Raw genomic sequence first — 10,758 nt, 5'->3', positions numbered from 1 at the left:
TCTGGGGAGCCAACCAATGGAAGGAAGACCTTCCTCTCTGTCTCTCTCTCACTGTCTGTAATTCTTCCTGTCAAATAAATAAATAAAATCTTTAAAAAAAGAAGACTCACCTCTGCTGACAGTAGCCATGGACCACATATGATGATGGAAGCACTCAAAAGGCCACCAATCCAAATTGAGTTATGTTCTAAGTGTAAATATACACTGGACTTCAAAGACATGAAAACTATGTAAAATATTCAAGTTATTTGTATATAATTACCTATTTGTATAATTAGATTTGGGGATATATCAAATCAAATACATATATTGTTAAATCATTTTCACATGTGTCTTTTTACTTTTATTATGGATACTAGAAAATTTTAAATTAGGTATCTTCAGAGTTCATGGAAAATGGAATGAGACAATAAGTCTACTTTGATCAGAAAAAATTTGAAACCCAGACTGATTTTTCTTCTTTTTTTTTAGATTTATTTTTTTATTTGAAAGGTAGCATGATATATAAAGAAGGAGAGACAAGGAGAGAGTGAGAGAGAGAGAGAGATCTTCTATCCACTGGTTCACTCCCCAAATGGCCTCAATGACCAGGACTGGGCCAGGCCAAAACTGGGAGCCTGGAACCCCATCTGGGTCCCCCACAAAGGTGGCAGAGGTGCAAGAACTTGGACCATCTTCTGCTTTCCCAGGAGCATCAGCAGACAGCTGGGTCAGAAGCAGAGCTTTGGTGCTCCTGTGGGATACCAGCACCGGAGACCTTGTGCCCCGGCACCAGCTACTTTGCTTTCTCAAGTAGGTATTTTCCATGCACTTTTTGAAGACCTGTTAGACAGTGCCTGTCTCAAAGCACTGTGAAGAGGAAGGAATGATTATCTAAAGTCTCTTGTGCTAGAAGCAGAGGAAAGCATTCACCAATACGCACTGATTTTTCACAATGATTATCTGATTGAAAAGTTTATCTCATGCAGCGCTTGATACCGGCTTCCCCAAAGACAAGAACATCTCCTGCTGCTCCCTGTCGCACCCTAAGAGGCAGCATTTCTTATGCTTCCCTGTTCCTGAGTGGCATAAACCAGGAGTCTGACATTATTCCAATGCAGGACTTTGTGGGAGGAGCTTGATTTTCGGGCTCAGCTTTCCTCAACTCCCCTCCCCGCCTTTATTAGCCCTCTTGGTTTTGCACCTTATTTAATGGTTGTATATGATAAGTTACCAGCAAAATCTTTCAGGATTTCTTTTAATGGTTTTGTGTAAAACATTACCAACAAAGACTTTCTGGAACCCAGAGCTAAATAGCAAACGGGCATGTGCATGGGCCTCTTCCTGCAGCGCGCTCAGAGGCACCGCTCTTCGGAGCTCAGGCAGATTCTTTGTGTGGGAGGCCATTGTCCCTGTTACAGGTGCAGCCGTGAAGGAGGTTTGTAATAGCAGCCAGTGTGCACACAGGGGATCAGAGCTGACACTACCCAGGACTAGCACCCAAGTGAGGCGGGCAGGCTTATTCAAACGGCAGAAAGATTCTGAAGTCCTGCGAGAAAGAAACTTGGAACAAATCAGACAGAAGTGGGAGTGGCTGGGGAAAATACCTAGAATTCAGGCAGGCAGTGGTTATATTCAGACTTGGTTGGTTTTATGACGGAGGACATAGAGATGATTTTGAAGAACCCAAGGACACATGGAAGGCGCCTAGTCCTATACACAGAGAAGGGGGTCATGGCTGTGGCTGCCCCTGGGACTTAGCTCAGAATCATGGAACCCAGATCTAGTGAGTGACACAGATGGCAGCTGACAACAAGCTGTACCATGGCAGCCCAGCAGTTGTGGCTGGGCCACCAGGTGCACCCAGTGAGGAAGAGAAAGTCAAGAACTGTAGATCTACTTCCTATGGGTGTTGGTTAGGTCCTGGGGCTAATGGGCCTGACTATAGGTGGAAGGATAGGATATTCAGCTCGACTTTGCTCAGGCAGGCACAAGAGAAAGAAAGATGAGGCCAGTGCTTCTCTTTGTAAGCTGCAAGGATTGCATCAGGCCTATGCAACCCTCATTCCAAAATTACATTTCAAGAATATTTAGGCAGCTTTAAAAACACCTCTCCAGTGGCATCTCAGATCTACGAAAAAGCTGCTGTTTCCTATTGATTCCCATTCCTCTAAAAAAATGCTTGTAATTTATTCTTATTGTTTAATGGTATTGTTGTGTATATGGAACCTAACACCAGTACAATTTTAAGGTTGAATAGAAAGTAGAATATGATACATACTTTGAGTGTCCTTATAATAAACCTCATTTTGAAGAAATAAATAATAGGAGGAGAGTTACCCAAGCAGTCAAGACAGCTGCATCCCATATCAAAGTGCCTGGGTTCAAATCCCTACTCGACTCCCAATTCCAGCTTCCTGCCTGGTACACAGCTGGTGGTCCCTACCACACTTGACACAAAGACCTGGACTGACATCCTGGCTCCTGGCTTCAGCCTGACCCAGCCCCAATCATATCAGCCATTTGGTGAGTGAACCAGAAGATAGGAGGTCTCTCCCTCAAATAAATTTTAAGAGAAATATATAAGAATGAGATAACTAATAATATTCTCAGTTATAGAGATTGGCGAGGACACAGCCATATAAAAGCCAGAATTATTCAATCACCACAAACTACTAGTAGAAAAGAAATATTCCAAATCAGCTACACTATTGACAATCTTGAATGTCTTCTTAGAACGGTTGTAAAAGATTTGACATAGAAAAATTTTTATTCTAGAAAATCAAAACTAATAAAATTTTAAGTGAAAAGTTGTACACAATTGGCCACAACAAAAAAAGAGGGAAAGTGTCAGATCTAATCAATAACAAATGAATGACTATTAAAGGATAAGTACCTGGCTCCTGCCGTCGGATCAGTGCGGTGCGCCGGCCGCAGCACACCGGCCGCGGCGGCCATTGGAGGGTGAACCAACGGCAAAGGAAGACCTTTCTCTCTGTCTCTCTCTCTCTCACTGTCCACTCTGCCTGTCAAAAAAAAATAAAATAAATATATATTGTATCTATATTAGTAAAATTTAAAAAAAGGGCTCAAGACTCTACCAATTCATCAACATTTTTAAAAGAGGCATGAATCCTAAGATAGAACTTGTTGGGAAGCGTGCAGAGTAGATCCACATGATTTCATATTGGCCACTGAGCTGACGAAGGTGGAGGACAAAACCCAGGCAACCTGCACAGACACCTCACAATTCTGTTTGGGGAGCCTCTGATCACACTAAAAACTCTAGATGTGTTTTCCACCCAGGGAACATCCTAGCAACCATGCAGGCTTGGGCTCAGACACCTTTCTCAGTCCAATGGTAACTCCAAGGATCTTTTCCTGGCATTGAGAGAGGGGGTGAGTTTTGACTAAAAGAGAAAGAAAGAAAGACAAATCACAATATTTCCATCCTTCATGTTGTAAGCCCACGTATTCATGGATTTGTGAAATTTAGAAACAGCCTAATGAAAATTTTAAGACAAATGAGTTGTCACAATATGACAAGAGCATAAATTCATATTGAGTGGCTTTTCTAGTGCTTCCTGCTAATAACGACAAAAGCAAAATACAGATTTCCCCAACATTCAGAAAAAGTATATTTCTTCCTTAGTTCCAAAGTGGAGGGAAAAACTTTTATAACTTAAGAAAACTCAAAATATGTGACAATCTGTCACTGAATTAAAATAAGCCACAGTAACAAGTGACAATGCATGTACAAACCCCACTGCAACAGTGTGTTCCGCGTCACATACAAAGGGGTCAGAGGAAAGTTTTGGCTGATCCGGGATGATGGCGGGGTAGGACCAGAGATGAGCCGAAGCCTTGTGAAATCCAAAAAATGCGTTGCTAGTTGAATCCGGAGGGGGCCTTTGGGCTTCCATTTGGGCTGGCTGAGAGAACAGGAGCCTCCTGCTACTTGATATCTACTCATTCTCATAAAATATTTGCCGTGTATGGTTAAGGTATTTTTCTGGGGCCCCAATGTGACAGGCACATGACCATGACTTTGTGTGGTGGAGGTGCAGAGTGTGGATGGCAGCCACCCAATGGGCCATTTCTCTCACGCAGGTCCCTCCGGAACAAGCACCACCCGCCTGTGGGTTTTCAGGAGCCAAGCAATGGAGACCGTGCCTTTGAACTTGGGAATGAGAACAAGGGGGCTGCTTGGTCTGTGTTTGATCAGTGCCCCCAGAGACTCTCATGCGCAAGGCTGGGTTCTCTGGTGGCAGTGTTGAGGTGCTGGACCTTGAAGAGGTGGGGCATGGAGGAAAGAGATTAGGTCAGGGGCTCCACCCGCCAGACAGGATCAGTGCCATTGCATGGAAGGCTCGGGCCTAGTGGGAGTGGCTTAGTTCCCAACTCTGCGCTAACATAGAGAACCAGCCTCTCCCTTACTCTGGCTTCCTCACTGGCACAGGTATCCTTTCCACCTGCTGCCAGTCCCTTGTCCCCTTCACCAGGTAGTAATGTGGCCAGGAGGCCCTCACCAGGATGCCGGTGCCAGGCTGCAGCTAACAGCACCGTGAGCCAAAGCAAACTCTTTGCTTCTTTGCAACACAAAGCATACTAAGACACAATTCCCCGTGTGCATACCCTCCCACTCTGAATTAATTTCCCTGAACTGAGGATAAGTACTATGTCTTATTACTTGATATTGAGTTCTTTGTATCTCCACAAAATTGTAGAGTTTTATTTTGACATTAAAAATCCACACAAATGTGCAAAAACACATACAGGGAGGTCTTGAGCATCCTCCACCCAATCTCTGTCCCCAGTGCTCACATCCGGCAAAAGCACCATATATAAATCAAGAAACTGACATGGGCACAAGGCACAAAGTTTATTCAGACTTCATCAGTGATCTACGCTCTCCTCGGTGCTTGGGGATGTGTGTCCAGCCCCACGCGAGGCTGTCACAGGTGTGGCTCTGAGTAGCCACCAGCACAACTGAACCTTGTACCTGAACCATTGTCACAGCCCACGCCAGCACTGCCCACACCTGCTCCACCCTCACATCTCCATCACCCCTGGCAAACACTGCTCCTCCTTCCATCTCTATAACCATGCTATTTCATGAATGCTGCATAAATGGAATCATTTAGTACTGTTTCTTAAAATTCATTTATTTGTCTCAGTGACAAAGACAAAGAGATCTTCCATCTGCTAATTCTCTCACCAAATGTCTGAATAGCCAGGGCTGGGTCAGACCACAACTAGTAGCCAGGAACTCAATCCAGCTCTTTCACATGGGTGCCATGGACCCAGCCACTTGAGCCATCTCAAGTAAAAGCTCTTGGGAGTGGTCATTACGGGGCAGTGGGTTAAGCTACCGCTTGGGAGGCTGGCATCCTGCATAGAGTGCCTAGGTTTGGGTCCCACTGCTGCTTCCATTCTAGTTTCTTTCTCATGCATACCCTGGGAGGCAGCAGAGGATGCCTCAAGTTCTAGGGTCCCTGCTATTCACATGGGAGACCTGGATGGAGTTCCAGGCTCCTGACTGTGGCCTGGCCCGGCCATGGCTGTTCCTGGCATTTGAAGAATGAACCAGAAGATGGAAGATCTGCTTCTTTCCCTCTCTTTCTCTCTCCTCCCTGCCAACTTCCCTTTAAAATAAAACTAAATAAATAAACATTTTAAAAGTAAAGCAAAACCTATTGGCCTGAATTTGTACTAACTGAAAGTATTAATATGACCTTCTTAAGTATTTTATCTTAAAATTTTGAAAAAGAACCTATTTCCAATCTCTTTCCTTTGAAAAGACCTAGATTAAAGATCAAGGCAGTAGCAATGAACTCCCCTAATATCAAGATCATGGTTTTCAAGGATCTTTTTTTCTAAGAAAGAAAAAAAAATTAGACCTTCTTGGAGAGTTGCCTGAATCCAAGTTTGGAAAACAGATATCTAAGTGTGTTCAGTGTTGTCATTTAATTTATCTTGGAAGCTTTCAAAACCTTGAGATCTCTCAAAAACGCATGGAACTCCTGGCATAGACTTTGAGTGATCAGACAAGACAAGCACCCACAGCATAAAGCCTGCAATGGACTGAAGCAGCCAAGTTCCCCACCAATGCTTAGGAAACCACTGGTCACCATTACAGGATGCTAAGGAACAATGCATTATGGTGAGCACTGCAAACAAATGAATGGAGAGCAGCAGACATTTACTCTAATTTTCCTTTATAAATCGGAAGTCAAAGAAACAAACAAATGTACCTTTATAAGAGCATCCCAGCCAAGAAAAGAAACAGAAGTGATAGAATTATGCAACTGTCTTTGCAATCCCTAACAAGTAAATGAATGTAGGCAACCGACATAATACCTGCTCACATCACAATAAAAGGGGGGGGGGGGGGAGTCATGCAGTCATGCACATCTTCCCCTAAATGAATTTGATCAAGTTTCTAGAGTCTTAATTACCATTTAAAAGGTAAGACTCGGTCAGAGGTGCTTATTCAACAACCCCATAGGAATGTGTCAGCAAATTCAAACCACAGTAAGCTCTGTTTGTCTCTGCCTGTCTCTCTCTGCCTTACAAATAAATAACATAAAATAATAATAATTGAATAATAGAAAAGTGTTAATGTTTTAAAGATGCCTACTGAAACATTAACAGGTGAAATGCTGTCATGCATGGTGCTAGCTTCCAGTATAATTTGTGATGGATGTAGGAAGTGCAAGTGGCGAAAAGTTCAAACACTTGGCTGTGAGATTTAGTTGTTGAAACCTGATGTATGGAACTGCACGATACTCTTCTCTCCACTTTCTAACATGCTTGGAATTTTCACAGTAAAAAGAAACACACACTTTGAAATATGTAAGTACGTAATACCCAAGAAAGGTAGGTGTTGCTTGTGGACTTCAAGGTCAGTCTTTCTTTCTGAATGAGAGCAATTTCTTGGGCATGCAGATATCAGAGATGGTATTTTTTCAGGACATTGCCAACTGGTTTTTAAGATCCCCTAAATGGAGGACCATGGTTTTTCCACACAGGACACTGGCTGCTGTGCAAGGATAGGCCTTACTTCTTTGAAAATGTATCCGGCCATATGACAGTAATTGGCAGCCTAACTGAAGGCCCTGAAGACGTAAAGGATACCACCAAATAACTGGGTCCGCAATGTCTGTCTCCTATTTTTAAAATAAGGCCAGTTTTAGGAGAAGTCTAACAGCACACGACCACTGTCGGTACCCTATTCCAGCACCCTGGCCACTACACCCCACACAACATCATGTGTCCTTCCAACCTTTCCTGTTTGTTCATTGCTCTCAACTCCAGTTTCAACTCACAACTTTTCTGGTTTTTTGGCTCTGGGGTGAGGAAGAGCTCTTTGGAGATCGTCAAAGGTTTTTTTGAAGTCAAATTATTCATTAGAAAGTATGTTTCGTCGAGAATCTAACTGTTTTGCAGTGGAAGGAACACTGAGAATGTCCAAGATTTTGACAAAATAAGTCTCCCTTCTGTTCTGATCTGAATCCCATCCATCCAAAAGAATATTCCCAAGTCCAGCAAATAGACTCTCTAAACGGATGACAGTCTGTCTCCCATTTAATATACATATTTCTCAGGTCTCCAGTGTCCAAAAATAAGCAATGGTTGAGATATCACTTTAAATACCCACATCCCATAACTCAGTGTCTGGATCTGAATCCCAGCTCAGCTTCTGATTCCAGCTTCCTGCCGATGTACACCCTGGGAGGCAGCAGACGATAGCACAATTGTTTGGGTCCCTAACACCTACTTGAGAAATCTGGATTGAATTCTGGGCTTGTGGCTTCGGCCCAGTCCAGCCTCGGATATTGAGGCCATTTGGGGAGTGAACCTGTGGATGGAAGACCTGTCCCGCCCTCTCTGTCTGTCCACCTTTCAGATGAGTAAAAACAAATAAGTAAAAATGTAAACAATCAGCATTTGAAAACAAATTTACTGATTTTTAAAAACCTATGTAATTTGAAAATTTTCCATATAATTTTGTAAACCAGAATTCTGTCTGTAATATCATATTGTCATTAACATAAAGATAGAACTTTGTACCCTAATGTTAACTTTCACTAATGCCTGAAAAGACTAGGAGAGCAGATTTAAACGCTACTGTGTGCATTAGGTACAGAATAAGCTATGAAGAAAGAAGGCTGGTGAGCAACTTCTAAGGACAGTTGCATTTTGGAATAATTTGTAAGGCTGCATTGTAGAAACTGTAACTGAACTTCTAAAAATATGTATCACCATAGCTAGATGCAGTCTTGATTACAACGTCCATTTAAAAAGGCTCTACCCCAGGCTTAGGAAGCAATGTTATAATGTCGTCCCATCAACAATATTAAAACACATTCATCTCTAGGAGAATGCTATAAAGAAATTCTGCTGCAATGATAATTCAACTATAAAATATAATAATGATATTATATGAAAGAGTGCCAAGAGATCAGAAATTTTGTGAGAGTATTTTAATTTCTGATAAATATAGGCCGGCACCGCGGCTCACTAGGCTAATCCTCCGCCTAGCGGCGCCGGCACAACGGGTTCTAGTCCCGGTCGGGGCGCTGGATTCTGTCCCGGTTGCCCCTCTTCCAGGCCAGCCCTCTGCTGTGGCCAGGGAGTGCAGTGGAGGATGGCCCAGGTGCTTGGGCCCTGCACCCCATGGGAGACCAGGATAAGCACCTGGCTCCTGGCTCCTGCCATCGGATCAGCGCGGTGCGCCGGCCGCAGCGCGCCAGCCGCGGCGGCCATTGGAGGGTGAACCAACGGCAAAGGAAGACCTTTCCCTCCGTCTCTCTCTCTCACTGTCCACTCTGCCTGTCAAAAAATAATAATAATAAAAAAAATTTCTGATAAATATAAAATAATACTGTGAAGTTTACCCCACGTTGGAGCACATTTCTTCATTAAGCATTAATTACTTTAGCTACAATTGATGCAAGGTAAGTATTAAACCTATAAATATTGACCATCTCCATATTTCTTTTTTAAGTTTTATTTGTTTATTTGAAAGGCAGAGGGACAGATAGAGAAGAGACAGAGAGAGAAAGTGATCTTCCACCTGCTGACTCATTCCCCAGATGTCCATAGCACCTGAACACCGGGAGCCAGGAACTCCATCAGGGTCTCCCATGAGGGTGGCAAGGAACCCAAGTACCCGGCCATCATGCACTGCTGCCCAGGTGCTTTAGTGCAAAGCTGGATTGAATGCATTGACAGGAGTGAGTCCCAGGCACTCTGAGATTGGACGTGGGATTCCCAAGCAGCAGCTTAACCTCCTGTGCCACAACACTCACCCTCTATCCACATTTTTTTTTTTTTTTTTTGGACAGGCAAAGTAGACAGTGAGAGAGAGAGAAAGAGAGAAAGGTCTTCCTTTGCTATTGGCTCACGCTCCAATGTCCGCCGCAGCCAGCACGCTGCAGCCGGCACACTGCGCTGATCCGATGGCAGGAGCCAGGTGCTTCTCCTGATCTCCCATGGGGTGCAGGGCCAAGGACTTGGGCCATCCTCCACTGCACTCCCTGGCCACAGCAGAGAGCTGGCCTGGAAGAGGGGCAACTGGGACAGAATCCGGCGCCCCGACCGGACTAGAACCCAGTGTGCCGGCGCCGCAAGGCGGAGGATTAGCCTAGTGAGCCACGGCGCCGGCTCTATCCACATTTCTAAGAAATCAAGACTAGAACTGCACTGCCTAATATGGCAACCATTAGTCACATGGAGGCTACATAAATTGAATAAATAAAACATGAAAATTTCAGTTTCTCCATTGCACTTACAGACTTCGAGAGGTCAATAGCCACATGAGGCTGATGGTGACCATTTTGGACAGAAGAGATCTAGAACATGTCTATCACCACCAAAGTTCTGCTGGAAACAATACTGGGCTACATTATCAAGACCACGACCAAAGGATGGAAAATCCCAAATGCCTATGTGTGTGTATGTGTGTGTGCAAATTTATTTCTATAAAGTCACTTTCTCTTTGGTACAAATGTCTGAATTAAATGTACCAAGTTTAAGTGATTTTTCTGGAGAAATATATATTCTAATGTAAATAGTTACTCAGGTCACAGTATTGCAGTATAGATTTTTTTTTTTTTACTTCTTGCTGCAAAGAGAATGACCCCCAACAAGATTTCAGTTTTTCAGAACAGCAAATTATAACATTAGCCAGTTTTCCCCTTTATGATTTTCTTTCTTAATAAAGATGTTTTCTAACTGTTCTCTGCTCCCAACTGTACCCAGCAGTAGCCCAAGTTTTATATTGAGCAAGAAATTCCTATTTTAGAGGCTACCACTTCAGGCCTCAAATTCTATACTTGTGAAGTTTGTGACTAGTGTTAAAAGCTAACCTCCTATCCTGGCCTTTTACTGGGTGAGGAGACTTTATGCCCTTCCAAAGTTCCTTCAAATTCCTTAGTGGAACACAACTTCTCACCTCTCAATTCGGAAAGATTCATTTTGTAACACACAAAAAGACAGCAATGTGGAAATGCATAAACAATACAGTGTGACATGTTATAGAACATGAAATGCTCCTGTAATGATACTGAACACAAAGTGCCTCTAATTCATCAGAGAAAGTGTGAGTGAGATCAAGTCTACTAGTCACACTTAGCAACCAAAAAAAAAAAAAAAAAAGGCTTCAGGGGAAAGGAGGAAATAAATGAAAAACAAATTCAAATGAGAATAATAGGAAAAACTACCAAACCACAGGGCTAAACCAGTTGTGTTTACTTTTTTAAAAGCTTTTATTTA

The sequence above is a fragment of the Oryctolagus cuniculus genome, chromosome 14, assembly GCF_051225735.1.
Source record: "Oryctolagus cuniculus isolate XC-2025 breed Fujian yellow rabbit chromosome 14, ASM5122573v1, whole genome shotgun sequence".
Classification (NCBI taxonomy): domain Eukaryota; kingdom Metazoa; phylum Chordata; class Mammalia; order Lagomorpha; family Leporidae; genus Oryctolagus; species Oryctolagus cuniculus.
This window is presented reverse-complemented; position numbering follows the sequence as displayed.